The sequence below is a fragment of the Palaemon carinicauda genome, chromosome 3 (assembly GCF_036898095.1).
Source record: "Palaemon carinicauda isolate YSFRI2023 chromosome 3, ASM3689809v2, whole genome shotgun sequence".
Taxonomy (NCBI): Eukaryota; Metazoa; Arthropoda; class Malacostraca; order Decapoda; family Palaemonidae; genus Palaemon; species Palaemon carinicauda.
In genome coordinates, this window is record NC_090727.1 from 18814604 (window position 1) to 18835331 (window position 20728).

Here is a 20728-nt window from a genome sequence, read left to right on the forward strand (position 1 = left end):
TTCCAGTTATATTTCATCTTCCATTGCATACTCCGTTCTCATAATCTGTCGGTCTTCTATTTATGCAGAGTCCAACCTCATGTGATATTTCATGAATTCTGGTAACCATCTCAAACTGTTCAACGCATTACAAAAACCATGAGGAGGATAAAGCACATAGGTGACAACATATTCCTTTGGTGTACTCCGCTGTTCACAGAAATTCATTTGATAGGACTACAATAACATTAACTTTGCACTTGCTATGCTCACGAAGACTTAAAAAAAATTCACATACTTAATAGGAATTCCATAAAAACGCAGAACTCTCCAAAAAATTGGCCAAATTCTCAAAATGAAAATTTGGTCAGTACAATTATCTTTTCGATATCCTGCTTGTTCATATCTCAGGTTTTCATTGATCTTTCTCTCCAATCTCTTCAAAATAAGCATACTATATATTTTCTTAACAAATGACGTAAGTTTGATGCCTCTGTAATTATTGCATCAATCAGATCTCTCTTTTTTTGTCATTTTTATCAGCACTCTTAACTCCCATTCATCAGGTTTTGTCTCTACATGCCATATTCTACAAATAATCTTGTAAGTATTCTGGGGGTCACTTAATTTTGAGCCAGCATCATCTCAACAGTTATTCCATCGTATCCAGCAGCTTTCCCTCCCTTGACTTTTTCAATGATAGCTTCGACTTCAAACACACTGAATCCAATCATGGGTACATCACAGTCTTCTTGAGCTTCAGGTATATCAATCAAATTATTCCCTTTATATCTCCTATTCATAACCTCACTAAAGCGTTCCATCCATCGTTGTCTTTCTTCATCTTCTGTTGTCATAACAGATTCATTTTTTTTTTTTGATGGGTATATGCTTCTGCTTTGCCCCAGTAGAGATTTCATTAATAATTATATAAGCAATTCTTATACCAAAGCCACTCCCTGAATTCATAGCTTTGTCAGCCTTATTTGCTTTAATGTCTAAATATTCTCTCCAGTCATTCATGGCTTCTTTTTTTTACCTCATTATCAATACTGGCATACTTAGCATGCTCTACCTCGTAATTTTCATTCATTACTTCCTCGAAAACATTCAATAATAATTTCATATCCATAGCTTTCTCCTTGTAACTATACCTCCCAAAACTTCACTACCCACTGACTGATATATGGTCTTAAAATCACACCATTCTTCATTAATTGTCTGCTCTTCGTCTCTTAAAATCTCTAAGCTGCAAATCTATTCCTACAATTAATTACAAATGTTTCTCTGTGCTATTCTTCTAAGCGTTTACTTGTATCAAACCTAGGTATTCTACCTACCTTTCTGTTGGGTGCTTTCCTTCTTAATTTCAATGTGGCTATGAGGAGCTGGTGATCACTACCAATATCTGCACCTCTATAGCTTCTTACATTTCTCAGAGTCCTCCTTCTCTCTATATTAATGGCAATGTGATCTAAATGATTTTTGTAATTCCCACATGGCGAAGTCCATGTATATCTGTGGTTGTCCTTGTGCTGGAAGAGTACCTCCAATGACAAGATTGTTTGTTGATTAGAAACTTATGAAATGTGCTCCATTTTCATTTGCAACTTCACCAAGACCCTCGACACCCATCACATTCTCTATCCCTTGATTATTCCTTCCGACTTTAACATTAAAGTTACTAATCACAATTTTCATATCTCCCTCTGCGATCTCACCTATTACACTCTGCAGTTCTTCATATTATTCATCTTTCCTTTCTTCTGGGGAATCATTTGTTGGTGCATAGCAAACTGTAATACTCATAGCGCAGAGCTTTGATTTGAACTTTGCTAGTAACAATCCACTATTTACAGCTCTCCACTCAGTTAATGCCTTTTCTGCTCTTGGTGTCATCATCATTCTTACCACTTCTCTTCCAACTGCATCTTTTCTTCCTGAACATAAATATATATATATATATATATATATATATATATATATATATATATATATATATATATATATACTGTATATATATATACACATATACTGCCTTGGTCTAAAGTTTTCTTACCTATTCTCTTACAATGTGACATATATAAAATAATATATATCATAATACCATATAAGGATTATGGCTCCTGTTAAATAGTCTGTGCGTTCTTTTAGTCTGTGCCTTCTTTTTAAGTTGGTATTTAGAGTCTATTGTATTCAAAGAAACCATAAACACACAAGTTATGGTACATGTAGAAATTACAGTGACATAAGTGACGTAATGACAGATCGTTACTCAACTGGCGAACATTTGGCGTTGTCATCGCCCCCAGTAATACCAAGCAGCCTTTAAAGGCGCAAGGTCCGCATGGCAACCGAGGAATGCAATAGACGGAGCTCATGGTTGGGATTCTTCGGTCTTAAGTTTTCTTTCTTTCCGCATCTTCCTTAACTACTCATACATTTCTTTCCTCTTTATTACAGTACTTCCATTTTGACTAACTGCTTACCTAATAACCGTCATAAATTGGAATCTCCGTTACATCATCATGTTTATTGCATTCCAGTCTTTTCCTAATTTATAAACAATGTGAATTTATCATAATTCCAAGGACCTTACAGTGCTTTCTACATCTATCCAGTTTGAAAAAGTGATAACCAATCTAAATAAGAGTTGATTAAACATTTCTGAAGGAATCTCGGATTCTAAGCAGGTCTATATGAAAGTATGACTGCGAATAAACGCTAAATTAGAGATGTCGAGAAAAGTTAAAGCAATGGCAGCCATTAGTAATCATAGAAATCTATTAAGAAGTCTCTATTAAAAGGGTAAAGAAACTAATTAAATCCTCTCTCTCTCTCTCTCTCTCTCTCTCTCTCTCTCTCTCTCTCTCTCTCTCTCTCTCTCTCTCTCTCAACGTACAAAATTACATACAAAGCGCTGATCAAAACCGTTTGAGTATCAAGGAACGAAACCGCTAATTGCTTTTGGTTGTTTTCATTATACAGACATTCTCTGCTTCTCACTAATATTTGTATAGGCAACAATTCAGAAGCTTTACTAAACATTGGTGACTCCAATTATTACTATCTTTATTGTTATTATTACTATAATTACACATTGTTGTTTATAATGAACATGCAATCTTATTGAATGAAATGTCGTATACTAGTACAGGTTCCTTCAGCTGACATAAATCCCATTAAAAAAAAAAAAACAATAGATATAAATATTCAGTAACATGGCAATAAACAAAACCTTGGTTACATGGTTACTACTTGGCTTAAGGCAACTGAGGTGCCACATGGAACCTGCGGGTTGTGTGTTTCAACCCCACACACACCTAACTAGATTTCACGGCCAAACATGCTCAAACTGTCTATGTCAGCTAGGGATGGGTGGATTTTTTTGGCGGCTGGGGGTTTATAGATCTACTTGTAGAGTCACAAACAGCCACTGCATGATCCTCCCTGGTCTTTGCTTGGTTATAGAAAAAAAAACTTTTGTATTTATATGTTCAGTCTCTGGGACATTGTGCGACAGCACTATGACCTCTCCTTTTTCTTGTCCTTTCGGTTTATAAACGACCTTTGAACAGTTAGCCAGATTATAGATTATAGATTTGTACAACTCACCGACCTGACACCAAATTCAGAATGGTTATAGTTGTGTTTTAGAACTAATCATAAATAAAATTCAACTACCGTCGATATTACCAATTACCCGGAACATGAAAATGTAAATATTTATCAAGTATTATGGCTAACATCATAATCAATAGTTCTTTGCCAGAATCTATATTATATTTACATTTAAGGCAACTAGTTTGACAAACTTCATTTTCCTCGCAGAACTTTAATATATTCCTAATTTCACTGAGGTGTCGATTATGATTCATATTTCCAAAAGTGTACGCGCACACGTGTACACACACACACACACACACACAAACTAAGAGAGCCAGATAAGAGAAAATTCATGTTACATTTTACCCAAGAAAGAGCTTTTCCTATTAGTATATGGCGTAATTTTCCAGTATCATGAAATGCATAAGGTGCTATCGCTTCCCATTACATATCAACGTTTTCTCCCGTCCCAATTCACGCGCCATCTCATTCAAATTTAAATTCTCATTACTACTCAATATCTCGTCTGCAATGTTTCGTTTCAAAATTCCACTTCATCACTTATTCCAGCTTATAGTATATATAGGGTTGTGGTGGCCTATAGGAAGTGTCCCTGCCTAGCGCTCGCCGGAATGGGGTTGAAGTCCCGCTCAAACTCGATGGATTCTTTAGTGTCTGCAACCTCAACATCTTTGTGAGCTTAGGATGGGGGGGTTTGGGGGAGTCTATAGCGCTAACTGCCGAGTCATCAACAGCCATTGGCTGGTCCTCACTGATCCTAGGACGCTGATCATATGCATTTATGGTCAATTTCTATGGCATTGTTCCCACACATCATTCACGGCCGTAATTTACAGCAGAGCTACCGTAATTTTCATTGCTATGTCCGTGGGCTTTCCGACCAAGTGTTGGAGAGTTAGAATTTCGTATTTGAACTGCGCCTTTAACACACCTTTTTTGTGTTATTGAGACGATAGAAAAGACACCTCACAGTTAGTTCGACAAATCCCTACCAACTCCCTTCGTGCCAGAATGAAGAAGGGTAGGATAAAGAAGCCAAGATGTCTCACCTTGCGGAGCCATAGGAAGAAACCCACCTTGACCACCCAATCGGACATGGAACCAGTCCTTGAAACTCCAAAGGACAGCCAAGAAGAGACTTAGCAGCACCTTACCAATAATCAGGAACTAGTAGAAGAAGAAATAGAAAAGGAAGACGGCCAGAAGCCCACCACTCATCCTGCCCAGCAACCACCTCCACAGCAGACCACCACCAACAACACATCAACCCAGCCAACCCATCCAACCAGATTCAGGCTCACTCCTGGCACTAACACGACCTCCTATGCTGCCATAGCCACCATGGAGGCCAGGAACCCAACCCTGAACATGACAATTCGTTCCAATCGCAGGGGACAACTTGTCATATCTGCCCAGGACCTCACCATGCTTGGCAGAAATGTCCTGCAAGACTGCAGCGCATCGCCAACCTCCAGGGAGCAGATCGCCACTAAAATCTGCAGCCACGTCGATCCTACCAACCTCCAACCAACGACACCCCTTCTCAAACCAACCGCACCTCCCGACCTAATCCTTATCCTTCAAGATATGCTCTTCCAGAACTTTCCTCTCTCAGAACCAAAACCTCAACACCCTCCAAGACATCCTCCAAAGTCAAAACGATCCCCCTCCCATACTCCTTCCACACCCTCACCACTAAGATTAACCTCTCCTTCCATTCCTTCCACTTACTCCCACCAAACCCGACCACAACCATCTTCGTTCTCCTCCATACCAGAAACCCACACACCAATCATCTCCAATCCCTCAAGTGATTTTCCCAAGCTCCCTAGTCCCGCTGTCAGGAGCCGTTCAAGCCCCTCACACCCCTCCACTCCCTTAGTATCACCTACCACTGAATGGAACGATTACGACCCCATCACTTGGCCCATGGCTGCCTTCATTGCCACAATTTCAAACGTCCTTTGCAACTTTTCAAAGTCACAAAAGATTAAGTTTTCTCAACAGTCCCTTGCCGATTCTATTTTTGATAATGCCGCCCAAGAACTCAAAGCCCTAGTCCTTTCATAGTCCCTCCAGCAAACAATCCCAACACAAACACACAATAACGAAGAAATTCTTAGCAACACTGAAGTGAAAGTACTACAATGGAACGCCTGCAGACTCAGAAACAAGTTCGCCTTCCTACAATCCCAAACCTTAGTGCAAAATCCAGACATCATTGTGCTGCAAAAAACCATGTTAAATGAGAATACACCATTTTCATTCTCAGGATACAAAGTATACACCAACAACGAGAGGATTAACAACTCTCATCAAGAATAGCATCCCCTCAAAAAGAGTACAAAGCATCAACTGTGGGACAGAGGTAACAATACTCAGTGTTCAGAGATCTCTTCTAGCCACAACACACACAGTCTTCAATCTCTGCAAATCTCCAACCAAAAGCATCGCAGAGGGGCTCTTTGCCGCCACCTCTGAGGATGACACAATCATTGCAGGCAACTTCAACGCTCACCACCTGTTTCTGAACTCAACATCAGCAACAAACCAGACAGGCAGACACTTGCATACCCTATAGCAGGAATATCCTGACGTAACATTGCTTAACAATGTGTCAAAAGCAACCCATCTAAGGGGCGGTCATCTAGACCTCACCTCCCTGTCAAGCACCATCCAAAGGTGTGCTAAATGGCGACTGCATCCTGTCTGTGCTAACAAGTGATCAAATTGCCATAAAGATTTACCTTAAATTGGAGAAATACCCTTCTCCTTCTCCACCCCTGAAAAGGTGGAACCCAGACCTTGCAAACTGGGCAAGATTCGAGAAAGCTATGGCAAAAAGGGCTTGAGAATATATCAAGAACCCTCACAATGACATCTCCACCCTATCACTTGACTTCAACAAACAACTAGATGTCACCGCCAGTATACCCATGCCTCAGAATAAGCATTCAAGAACAAAGCATTGCAGATGCCTGGTACTGCAACAGCCGTATCAAGAAAATGGATGCATGAATCAACCGAACCAGAAAGCTCTTCAGAAGATACAGAACTGATGAACTTCATGATCTACTCGTTGAAATCACCAAACATTCCTTACAGGTAACACTGGGGAAATGAAAATAGACAAATGGTACTCATGGTGCCACGAAATCAACTTCAACACATCTCTAGAAAAGATATGGGGCTGGTTCAACTAAATCTCTGGGAAATACTGTACACCCAGAGTCACCCACCCAGACCCTTTAACAGAAGCAAAAAGAATTGCAAACCACTTTGCTGACTGAGCCAAAAGCACAAATCTTCCTCTGCAAACTATTAACAGGTAGAGAACACTGCTCCCAATCAGGAACAACATTATAGAAGCCGCCTGCAACATGAGAGATGACACAGACAATTCATACACCATAGAAGAACTCAACACTGCCCCTGGAGCCAACTTGATCACACACAGTATGCTAAGGAACATGGGAAGCCCCCGAAGTTGGTGTACTTGCACTTAATCAACAGAACACACACTGAAAGACTCTGCCCAATGACATGGAATCAACAAGACACTAAACCCATCCCAAAACCCAAAGAACCAGACACCTACCGACCCATAGCTTTAATCAGCTTCCCCGAGAAAGTAGCTGAACAAATGGTGCTCAACACATTTAAATGGAAAACTGGCCCACTACATTCCAGCCTGTATGCCTACAGGAAAGACATAGGCACACAAGAACGTATAACCGATGTTCTCACAACAATCAACGACAAAAAAGCCTTTGTCATCTTTCTCGACCTTGAAAAAGCATTTGAGCTAGCCAGGTACCCAGCCATCCTCTTCACACTTGTTAAAAAAAAAAAAGTGAAAGGACATCTACTGGCCTGGACTCGGAACTAAACGCAGAACCGAGAAGCCAGTCACCTTTCAAGGAAAAACCTCTGAATTCATCCCCATAGAAAATGGAATGCCACAAGGGAGCATTATAAGACCCTACCTGTTCAACCTACTTATGGAGAACCTAGCCACTCTAGACCCCCCCCCCCCCAAACGGAGTGGAAATCTTCATATATGCCGATGACATATGTATCATCTGCCCATATAAAGCACACGTACGAAAAACCACCCAAAAGGCACTCGACATGATCCAGGCTAAATGCAAAGACCTTGGTCTAAAGATCAATAACCAACAAGACCAAAGCCATGGCGATCACACACCCACAAAAACCCTCAGAATTTCACTCTGATGGGTGAAACCATAGAATGGGTAAGTCAATTCATGTATCTAGAAGTAATCATCAACAAAACTATCACCGGCCAATGAAGTAACCCACCTCAGAGAAAAAAAAATTTGTCTCTCAGCCATGAAACGAATGACCTCCCTCAAACAAGGAGTATCAAACTGCCTACTTAGACTGTTTTACGTTCAAGCAATTCGATCTCATATCAACTATGTACCACCTATGCTCATCTCACTGACAAACTCAAAACACATCCTTAGAAGTGGTACAAAACAATGCCATGAGACTCATCAGCAGTTCTCCGATGTGGACCAAACTCTGCTTGTTAAGAGCCGAAAGATCAATAACCAACAAGACCAAAGCCATGGCGATCACACACCCACAAAAACCCTCAGAATTTCACTCTGATGGGTGAAACCACAGAATGGGTAAGTCAATTCATGTATCTAGAAGTAATCATCAACAAAACTATCACCGGACAATGAAGTAACCCACCTCAGAGAAAAAAAAATTTGTCTCTCAGCCATGAAACGAATGACCTCCCTCAAACAAGGAGTATCAAACTGCCTACTTAGACTGTTTTACGTTCAAGCAATTCGATCTCATATCAACTATGTACCACCTATGCTCATCTCACTGACAAACTCAAAACACATCCTTAGAAGTGGTACAAAACAATGCCATGAGACTCATCAGCAGTTCTCCGATGTGGACCAAACTCTGCTTGTTAAGAGCCGAAACTAACCTAATTTCCCTTTCAGCCAGGATCGACATCAGAAACTGCAGTATCATATTCAAGTCAATCAAATCCAACTGCCCTCTGAATAATAGACTTAAAAGGCTTCTCCCTCTGACGGAGGACATCGACCCGCCAAATCCACACGCAAAGAGACTGCTGGAGACACTTAGAAGAACGCAAATGCAAAACAAAGCCTACAAAATCAAGAGGCAACAAAAGTATGATGGGAACACCACTCCTTTCCCGTGGTCTCCGGACCCCATCCAGTACAACTTCACCATCCTTCCAACAGCTAGCAAAGCTCTCTGCATGCCAGAGGAACTCGCAGAAGATAAAAATGCAGTTAACAACACCTAAGCTCCCAACATCTACTATATTATTATTATTATTATTATTATTATTATTACTAGCCAAGCTACAAACCTAGTTGGAAAAGCAAGATGCTATAAGCCCAAGGACTCTAATAGGGAAAAATAGCCCAGTGAGGAAAGGAAAAAAGGAAATAAATAAATGATGAGAACAAGTTAACAATAAATCATTCTATAACAGTAACAACGTCAAAACAGATATGTCCTATATAAACCATTAACAACGTCAAAAACAGATATGTCATATATAAACTATAAAAAGACTCATGTCAGCCTGGTCAACATAAAAACATTTTCTCCAACTTTGAACTTTTGAAGTTCTACTGATTCAACTACCCGATTTGGAAGATCATTCCACAACTTGGTCATAGCTGGAATAAAACTTCTAGAATACTGTGTAGTATTGAGCCTCATGATGGAGAAGGCCTGGCTATTAAAATTAACTGCCTGCCTAGTATTACGAACAGGATAGAATTGTCCAGGGACATCTGAATGTAAAGGATGGTCAGAGTTATGAAAAATCTTATGCAACATGCATAATGAACTAATTGAACGACGGTGCCAAAGATTAATATCTAGATCAGGAATATGAAATTTAATAGACCATAGGTTTCTGTCCAACAAATTAAGATGAGAATCAGCAGCTGAACACCAGACAGGAGAACAATACTCAAAACAAGGTAGAATGAAAGAATTAAAACACTTTTTCAGAATAGATTGATCACTGAAAATCTTGAAAGACTTTCTCAATAAGCCAAATTTTTGTGCAATTGAAGAAGAACAGACCTAATGTGTTTCTCAAAAGTATACTGATGGATCACTTGACCGTGATATTCCTTCAGCAGCATTTCTCCATCAGACTACAGAGAAAATTGGAGGCTTTCGCCAAAGCCCTAGATCACTCGGCAAGACTACATGAAGGAAACACAACAATCCACACAGATTCGAGAGCAGCCATTCTAGCTCTCAGAACAAAGAACCCACTGAAAATGTCTACTTTATCACAGCATACAGTACTTAGCCTTGACTCACCAAAGCAACAACAGGCAAATAGCCGTCAATTGGATCCCAAGTCATACTGGAATCACTGGCAACGACGAGGCCAATCTCCTAGCCAAATCTGCCCTAATGTGCCAAACAATCAGCATCACACTTCAACCTTTAGTGAAAACCATCAAGAATCGAATAGCAGCCTTTTTCAACATGCATAAGACTAGCAAAGTAAGGCGAGCCTTCCTTGATGGATCCAGATCAGCGAAATGGTACATCGAAGCACCAAATCTAATACTATATCCACTTGCAAGAAAAATACCCCGTCAATCTGCAGTTATTATTTGTAGTCTGCGACTGGGATATCTGTGCAACTGACAAATCATCATGGACAATGACGAGGACCTAGCAGTACAACAGAGATCTAAAAGACCGTGCAGCAACTGTCAGTAAGTAATTGACGAACCTCTGCAACAATACCTATTGCACTGTCAAGAAACAAGCCTACTTAGAAAGGATTTCAACCCTAATAATCCTGTAACTGCGACAGCAATTGTTAAACACATTATTGCCAATGCTGATACATTCTCATCCTTTCTCCGCAGCTACCCTCTCCCTAGATAATGTAGTTCAAGCACTATTTTGAAACCTGAGCAACCCCTCAACCTCTTTTTAGCCCTCCTTCCACTTGCAATCTCTCTTCTATCTTTTTAAGTTCAGGAATCCCTCTCAACCAAACAGTAAATCAGAAAGCACACGTCTCAATGACTACAATGAATTAGTAAGATTTTATTTTTACTTTTTTTTTCTGGTATTTTTAGGTAGAGGAATTTTTATTCCACCCTTTCTCTACTACTCACATTCACTAAACAAATTATCTTTTCAGCTCTCTCCCAAGCAGCTGAAACTTCATACTATTGATCATTCTAATAATTCTAGCTTAAGTCACAAAGGAAATTTTTTTTTACTTCTCCTATACCAATATCTCTAACTGGACCTTTCCCAACTCCTACCCGAGCTCTTCTACTCATTGGGACTTACTGCTGTACTTCTTTCTCTCCAACTAAACGACGGGAACCAGTGGGCTCTCTTGGGGAGGATGCTCTTCCCCTCCGTCACCTTTTTTCTTTTCCAAAAAGAGGCAGGGGCACCTATAAAATAAGCATAGAAACAATTGCTTATTACTATCCTTAACCCACATCCTATCGTAAAACCACCAACAAATAAAAGTTGCAAATCATCCCACAATCTAAATCACCTACTACCTGAAAACCCAACCAAACACCTACGGGCTGCAAGTGTGCAAGAGCCCGTGCCAGACCGTAAGGGCCAGGCAATCTCAAAAAACAATAAAATAAAAAAAAAAATAAAAATGGGGGGGCATTTTTCTACTAGCAAGGGCAATGTCACTGTCCCTTGCCTCTGCCATTCATGACTCATGAGCGGCCTTTAAACCTTAAAAAATCCCTTTTCTACAGTATTTACTTCCTCAATTATCAGTTTCCTTTCCGTATCATTTCTGTACTTTAATCATCATTTTTCTTTCTTCCATTAATTTGCGGTTATCTAAACACTTCGCCTACACCTTCTCCTTTATTTCTACCATTTCGTAATCTATCTTTGCAGTTCAGATACCGTTAATCAGTTCCACTTTCTGGGCAACAAGCGCCTCATGTATTTTATGATTGGATTCTTCTCAGGATTTCCTCAAGCAGAGAAATGACATTGATAGGAATTGAGAAGGTCGGAAGGCCCACTGCTTGGAGCTGGGATCAGAAAAGGTTCATTAACGTCTCCTTTCCATTCCTGTCTCTGTTTTGGTCAATGAGTTCGATAATTGGAATTAGTAGCTCGATAAATTTTTCTCTTCTTTTATGAACTTAATATCATAAATCTCTTTCTATCTGCAAACGTGTTGTGCGCCAGAAGGTGTATGAATACAAATAAAGTTAAGTCAGATAGGAGAAGGAAGAAGATGAACCTTAAGATTGACAACACAGATCCTATAAAAGACTAATCAGTAATCATTTACACACCAATTGTGTAAATAAACTAAATGCAGACAAATGTTTCTATATACCATCATCTCCTCCTACACCTATTGACGCAAAGGGCATACATACATACATACATACATATCAGCCGTAACTAGTCAACTGCAGGACAAAGGCCTCAGACATGTCCATCCACTCGCATCTGTTTATGTTAATGGTCTTTCTATGCCAGTATATACCCGTAAATTTTCTTAGCTCGTTAATCCATCGTCTTCTCTTACTCCCGCCGCTTCTTTTACAATCTTTAGAGACTCATATATATATATATATATATATATATATATATATATATATATATATGTGTGTGTGTATATATATGTATATATGTATATATATACATAAATGTGTATATATACATATAAAAACACATACATTATATATATATATATATATATATATATATATATATATATATATATGTGTGTGTGTGTGTGTGTGTGCGCGTGTGTTTGTGTGTATGTGTACATAGGGTTTACTTAATTAAACCAGCAATCATTTTATATTAGCCCCGCAACACATCCTTAAGGTTTTCAAAACTAACGTCTTATATCCTAAGAGTTCCAAACTTATAGGTCCGATATTGTTTTTTAAACTAGAAAGGTCGCAATAAACAAGATTTCATATCTGAAGATATAAAATTATCTGGTTCCATTTAAGGTTTTGAATCTCAGAAGTAATAAATTTATACAATACTAACACAACACATGTACACCTGATATTCATTCCTTAAACCTAATTTGTCACTCTCCATAAATTGTCACATCAATCTTGTAAGGGGGTGGACATCTCATGAGATCGAGACTTCATTATTGTATGTGTGTGTATATATATATATATATATATATATATATATATATATATATATATATATATATATATATATATATATATATATATATGTATGTATATATGTATATATACTTATATATATATATACACACATATATATATAAATACACACACACACATATATATATAATATATATATACATATATATATATATATATATATATATATATATATATATATATATTGATAACGTTAATGAAAACAATAGAGAGAGAATAAACCGATGTACACCACATTACATAACTATTCTCCACTAACGAAGATTGAAAATGTGACCCCTAAAATGCCAAATCACATTATCGTGTTGGGTAGTATAGGACAAAAGATTTCCAAACTGACAGAGCGAGCGCTATGGCTTTACAAATAACGAGGGGAAAATTATCTTCAAGCATTAAGCAATACAAAATAAACTTTAAAGTTTCTTTCGTGCACATAGAAGGATCTTTATTAGAGGCTAAAGGATTAATCAATTGGGGATTAGAACTATATTGAGTATGGATATTATGCAATGCCTATACGAAATGGAAAATAATACGGAATTGTGCGGTTTAAACCTATAGCAAAACCTCAGCATAATGGCTCAATTTCATTAAATCAAAGCCTCTTCTATTACGGGAGACTAGTAAAGAGGGAGACAGTTTCAATATATCGTTCGAAATTATCGATTTTGAACGCCCACAAAATGAAAGTGCCAAATAATAATTAATTATAAATGTATTGTAATGATTATGTAATATTTACTAGCAGAGATTAATTCACATAAACTGGAATTAGTGACTAAGCATTGCAATTAGAATTTACATCGTATTTCGCGTAATGACTTTTGTGCCGTTGAATATAGAACGCTTTTGATGACACTGGACGTTTGCAATGAGGTTTCATTACCGAACTCGATTGCATTTTCGGAAATATGGAACCATTTATACTTTGATTTATTGATATGAGCTCACTTGGGTGTTGCGTGCGTCCTTCACTGTTATTTTCTTCTCTATCAAATAATATCTCGTTTCACATACTCGGAACTATATTTATTTCTATTACTTCGAAACAGCTTCCTCCCTATTGTAATACACTTCTTTGAAAAGTTAAAATATCTTTTTTCTGTTTTCCAGTTTCTTACAGAAAATTGTACTACTTTGTGATCGATAAATCACTTAATAGGATTTTTAAAACATAAATGCTTCTAGTAGGCCTACATAAAACGCAGTAATTTTTTTGTTTCCATGAAAAAAAAATATTTACTTGATAGCGAACTCGAAAAAAGGTGGTTAGTGCGTTACAAACAGACTCTGCTGTACGCATTTCCTTCCTAGTGACAGAGAGCTTTGGAACCCCTTATTCTTGAATTTTAATTTATGAAATTTAGATTCTATAAACGGGCTATGGGATATACAAGGCCATTTAGTGCTCTCCATTTGGTATTCATTGGGAATGGTCTACATTAGGAAATGGGGTTATCAGTGTTACATGCCTCTGCATTTACATAACCTAAAATCATTGAATTTATATGCATATTTGATATTGATGTGTCCAACGATCCCATGGGTCTTTGAAAATATACATTTTCACCGACTGAGTTTCATTACTTATTTTTCAGTGTTTTATATGCATTAAATCTTCATTCACTACTAAATGGGCCTTGTTTGGCTGGATACTTATGGCATAAAGCTACCAAAAGAATAAACTATTGTATATTATATAGAAGTTAAAATTAAAATAAAATAAGAACATTTATAACTACGACGAACTAAGAGGGGGTAAAGATTCACTAACGTCGAACACTTACCAAATCAAGTAAAATTTACTGAAAACTCACTATTTCTAACAAAGGAAAATAAAGATTACCAAGCTTTCATTAACAAGTAAATGAAAAAAAAAAAGTAAATGTGAAACTAGGCATCACTTACTTATGATTATGAAGTTTTCACAGCAACAACAAAATATGGAGAAAACGATAGAAATAAAAAAAATAATGACATAAAGCTCATATATACATTGGTTTGCTAAATAAAAAAGGAATATAAATACTTTCCAAAAAAGGGACTTCTGAATTACAATATGGAATCATGCGATAGTAAAAAATAGCAATAATTTTCGAAAGGAATTAACAGCTTTATCTGAAACTAAGTCTATTGAAGGCATCTCTTGAGTTCATCATATGACATCTCGCGATGCCTTGATTTGAAAGACGGCAAATCTCAAACTTGAATTTATCATCGGGTAACTATCGCCATTACACATAGGAGATGATATATGACGAATAAAGATTTTTTTTTTTTAATGTTTAAATGCTGCTTCCAAACAAATCCCATTACAGACCTACTCCTTGCACCAGTTTTCCATGAACTCGTATCTAAAATAAGTAACAAACAGAAAAATTTTGCTACATAATTCACTTGATTTCCGTGTGTTCTATAAACAGAAATAGTGAAGAAATTAAAAAAAAAAAAAAATTCCAATATATCCTGCATAAAACCCTACAATTCAAATATTATAACAACTTTAAAAGTAAAAAGCATCATAAAATATACATTCAATGACCATTTTACAAAATCGCGCTGTAAGACTCTTCTTTCTTAACCCTTTCCGTCCTTGCATTTATACAAATTTTAGTTTGAACACAATTGAAAAATTAAAAAAAGCAGTTTCCAATATTCCAATAAAATAAACTATCACCTTTTCCCACGACTATTTTCCGATCTAAAACTGAATACTTCTTTTTCCGTTATTATAAAGGTTGCCCATATCTAATATTGGTAAATTCTGTATCCATACGCGTAGGGTTTTAACAATATACGTGTTGGAAGAATTCAATTTCTATATTTTTCATAATTCGTATAAAATCTAATATAATTTAGACATTGCGGCTGTATCCAGTATTTTCTTTAATGTTTAGATATATCAAGTTGTATTTACAGAACTTTCCCAAATCCATGTATTATTTTAACAGCTTTAAACTTTAAAAAAAGGTCCCGTAGAACTCGAGTTACTTACAAAAATGTTTGTGCAGCAGACAGATGACCAATAATCAAAATGCATCATTAAATCTACAACCTGCTTACGGCATCCTTGTGCATTCGGTTTTATTTCATTATGGTCTACACAAATTAATTAAACTATATAATCTAGTAAAAAATATACTACGCAATTGCTAAAATTCCTACAAGATCACCGGTACGCAGTGCAATAAATTATGAAATAAATATTGAACATCATTTAACAAAAAAAAAAAAAAAAAAAAAAAAAATCAATGAGAGCAACTGTTGTCAGTAGTAAACTAAAAATATAGTATACATTATGAATTCATTCAAGTTCATTCAATATTGCTAAATTTCTATATCAAATTCGATGAAAAATGTTGAAGTTTCTATAAATCTATATTTGGACGATATGATCTCCCGCAAAAGGGGTCTAAAATAAACCTAGCGTATAACAGTATATATGGCTGAAGAATTTAGACTTTCTGCAGAGAGAGAGAGAGAGAGAGAGAGAGAGAGAGAGAGAGAGAGAGAGAGAGAGAGAGAGAGAGAGAGAGAGAGAGAGAGAGAGAGGAAACATAAACGATATAACGACTGGATAAATACACGAATACATTTCACCCGAGTACAAAACTATAAGTTACTAAAACATGAATATTGAGATAGGGAAGATTTAAGGACGGAAAATTTTACTTTGGACGCTATTAGGAAATATCTACAACCTGCATTTCAAACAGAGGATCGTGAATACTGAAAGGAGGGAAGTGGGCACACTTGATAAAGGTAACAACAAAGGAGAAAGTCGATGGAAATGATTCTAGAAAATGAAAGGGGGTGCACCCAAAAAATTAAAGAAATATAAAAGATTAAAACAAATTACCAAGATTTGAAAGCTTTGGTATGTGAAATATTTGTCTTTGTGTGATTTCGCCCGGGGCTCTGATCCCGAGGTCGTTAAGAGAATCCAGACATTAATGTATCAAAAATATATATGGCTTATTTGAATATATATATATATATATATATATATATATATATATATATATATATATATATATATATATATATATATATATATATATATATATATATATATATATATATATATATGTACGTCTGTGTGTGTGTGTGTGTGGCCACCGAGATAAGGCGTGTGTAGGTGGGTGCGTATAAGTTTGTTTATTCACTAATAAATTGTACCTTATAATAGCATACCAAGAAACTATACAAAACTATAGTGTGTGAAGGATGAAGCGGTGCTAAGCAACACCTATGCCTCATCGGTACACAATGCATTACTCAATTCTATTATGCATCCAGATTTGTGCTTCCCTGAACCCCTACCTTTCTGGTCTTCAAACTGATCCAACTAACACTTTCTTACAGTCTTAACTCATCCTCTACACGACAACTTCCTCCCAAAACCTGGGGATCTTTTATGTATTTCCTCTTGGAATCAACAATGACATTCTCAAACACTATATTTTATGTTAACAACAATGTTGACATAGGTAATCACACTATTGTCGTTTTATTATCTTTTCAACAATGCTAACATTTGTAACCACAAAAACTGTAGTTTTGCATTAGTTCTGACACAAAATAATTCAAATATACCAACTACACAATCAATTCCTTAATTGCATTCAAAATCTAAACTTCAAGTCAATAAATGAGAGAAGTTCATCATCAGAGTCTTACTGCCTTTGACTCTTGTACAGATACATTGTACACACACGCATATGTACATAAATAAATGCTATATATATATATATATATATATATATATATATATATATATATATAATGAAAAGGTATTATCATTATAATAATTCTTACTAGCCAAGCTACAACCCTAACTTGAAAAGCAAGATACTAAAGATACTTCAAGCCCAAGGTTTCCAACAGAAATAGGGAAAGTAACCTAGTGCGAAAAGAAAAGAGAAACAAAAAACTACTAAACTATATATGATGAATAAATGTCATGAGATACGAGCGAAGGTTGATCAATTTATTGCAGACAACTTGAATCAGTTTCTACTCTCTCTTTCAGATTGAAAAAATCTAGAAAATATCTCCATGAAATATTAGACATCAAATGTCTTGAACTCTGGCTACGGGTGTTATTATGTAATGAAGAAAATGTCAAATTCATCATTTATGTTTCGTTTTCTTATTTCTCTCACACACACATTCATCCTCTAATTTTTCTCCACTCTCTTATCACCATTTCTTTACCAGTTTCCTTTCCTCTCTCTACTTTCTGTGATAAAGAAGGAATTTCTCTAATGAGACTAATAAGTCACAAATGATGATGAGATGAAATCTGATATTGCAGTAAAAGCAAGAACGTTTTATCATGGACTATTTTTCTACCAAATTCTTGTAATGATTCAATCATGAAGATAATTACCTTGATTGGTATACAATCCCCTCGGAACATTCGTTGGAAAGTCTCTGTTACAAATGCATAAGCAGAAACCGAATGTAAAATCACACAGAGTGAATAAGGTAGTAGGTTGGTCAGGACACCAGCCCCCCATTGAGATACTACCCCTAGAGCGTTCGGGGTTCTTTGACTGGCCAGACAGTATTACATTTTATCCCTCTCTCTCCTTACGGCTCATAATGTCTTTGCCTACACATAAACCGAATGTTATGGCCTATTTTTACCACATTCTCCTCTGTCCTTATACACCTGACAACACTAAGATTACTACACAATTCTTCTTCGCTCAAGGGGTAGGCTACTGCCATGTACATATAACTGTTCAGTGGCTACTTTCCTCTTTGTATGGGTAGAAAAGACTCTTTAGCTATGGTAAGCAGCTCTTCTAGGAGAAGGACACTCCAAAATCAAACCATTGTTCTCTAATCTTGGGTAATGCCATAGTCTCTGTACCATGGATTTCCACTGTTTTTTATTAGAGTTCTCTTATTCGGGATTATACGCAAGCATGCTGTTCTATCTTATTTCTCTTCCTTTATTTTCTTTTGGAGTTTTTATAGTTTATAGATGAAGGATGTAATTTAATGTTGTTACTGTTCTCAACATATTTTATTTTGATTGTTTATTATGCTCTAGCAGTTTACTTATTTCCTTGTTTCCATTCCTCATATGGATATTTTTCCCTGTTGGAGCCCCTGGGCTTATAACATCTTGCTTTTCCAACCAGGGTTATAGCCTAGCTTGTAATAATAATAATAATAATAATAATAATAATAATGATAATAATAATCTACGTGATATACAATTCTAAAATGCAAACAAATACATCACTGTATGTATGTATGTATGTATGAATATCATCATCTTTACCAGCCGTGAAAGGAAACATTAGATTTGGAATATAAAGCCAGATGGACACTGAAGTAAGTGCATTTGAAGAGAGCAGGAGTTTTAGGCTTATGGCTTCAGTTCATCCGAGATTGGGATCTCTAATCTTTCAAGGCATCCGAATTTCTTTTGGCCTAATGCCCATATCCATTCATCCTATTTCAGAAAGAAAGGATAAATAAAGGAAAAGTGAGGAAGCACTCAACGCTTACCTCATACCTCATCCTCCCAATAAGACCAAAATGCTATGAATAATGGAAATACGGATGTATACAGAATCACAAAGTATGGAAAAAAGTACAATCGTGGTGCTCCATTTGATCTATGAACAATTCAACCAGTCACATAAATAAAGATGATCTATAATAAATTTCATAGAACGGTACCACGCTTTCTTATTTGGAATAGCCACTTGCGGTCAAAAATATATTTTGGAAATCCAAGAAACAAAGAAAGGAAGTTTAAATTATACATAAAATTCAAAGCTTCCAAATGAGAAGAAAAAAAATGCTCCAAAAATTATTTTTAGATTCTTTTTTCATGTTGCTTTCTATGTACTAGCACAAATATCAAAAATGTCGTATGATACCGATGAAAATATCTACCTAAAGAAAGTAACACAGCACACACACAAAAATTAATCGTGTTAGAATATCAGAATAAAAACATGAGATATATAAAAAATACTAAACAGGTGTGGAAGAAAGAATTGAATATTGGATGTATGATTAGCAACATCATCATCATCTCCTCCTATGCCTATTGACGCAAAGGGCCTCGGTTAGATTTCGTCAGTCGTCTCAATCTTAAAGCTTTTAATTCAATGATTCTCCATTCATCATTTTCTATTTCACGGTTCATAGTCCTCAGCAATGTAGGCCTGGGTCTCCCAACTCTTCCAGTGCCTTGTGGAGCCCAGCTGACCCGTTGGTGAACTAATCTCTCTTGGGGAGTTCGAAGAGCATCCCCAAACCATCGCCATCTACCCTCACCATGATCTCATCCACATATGGCACTAAAGTAATCTCTCTTAATAGTTTCATTTCTAATCCTGTTCAACCATTTAACTCCCAATATCCTTCTGAGGGCTTTGTTCTCATATCTACTAAATTTATTGGAGATTGTTTCATTGTCATACCATGACTATCTCCCTAGAGTAATACCGATCTCACTAAACTGATACATAGTCTGATTTTTATATGTAATTTCAGGAGATTTGATTTCCAAATTCTACTTCACCTAGCCATTATCTGATTTGCCTTTTTCAATCTTTAACTAAACTCTAATTCTAAAGACCCTGTATTGGAGATCATAGTAACTAAATATTTAAATAATTCCACCTCATTTATACTTTCTCCTTCCAATGATATTTAATTTTTCATTGGATATTCTGTTCTCATCATCTCTGTCTTTCTTCTATGTATTTTGAGCCCAACCTCATGTGATATTTCATGCACTCTGGCAAGCAAGCTTTGCAAATTCTGCAGTCTTCTGCTAATAAGGACAGCATCCTCAGCATACCCTAGGTCAGCTGATTTCCTGTTACCAATCCAGTCCAATCCGTCTCCACCATCCC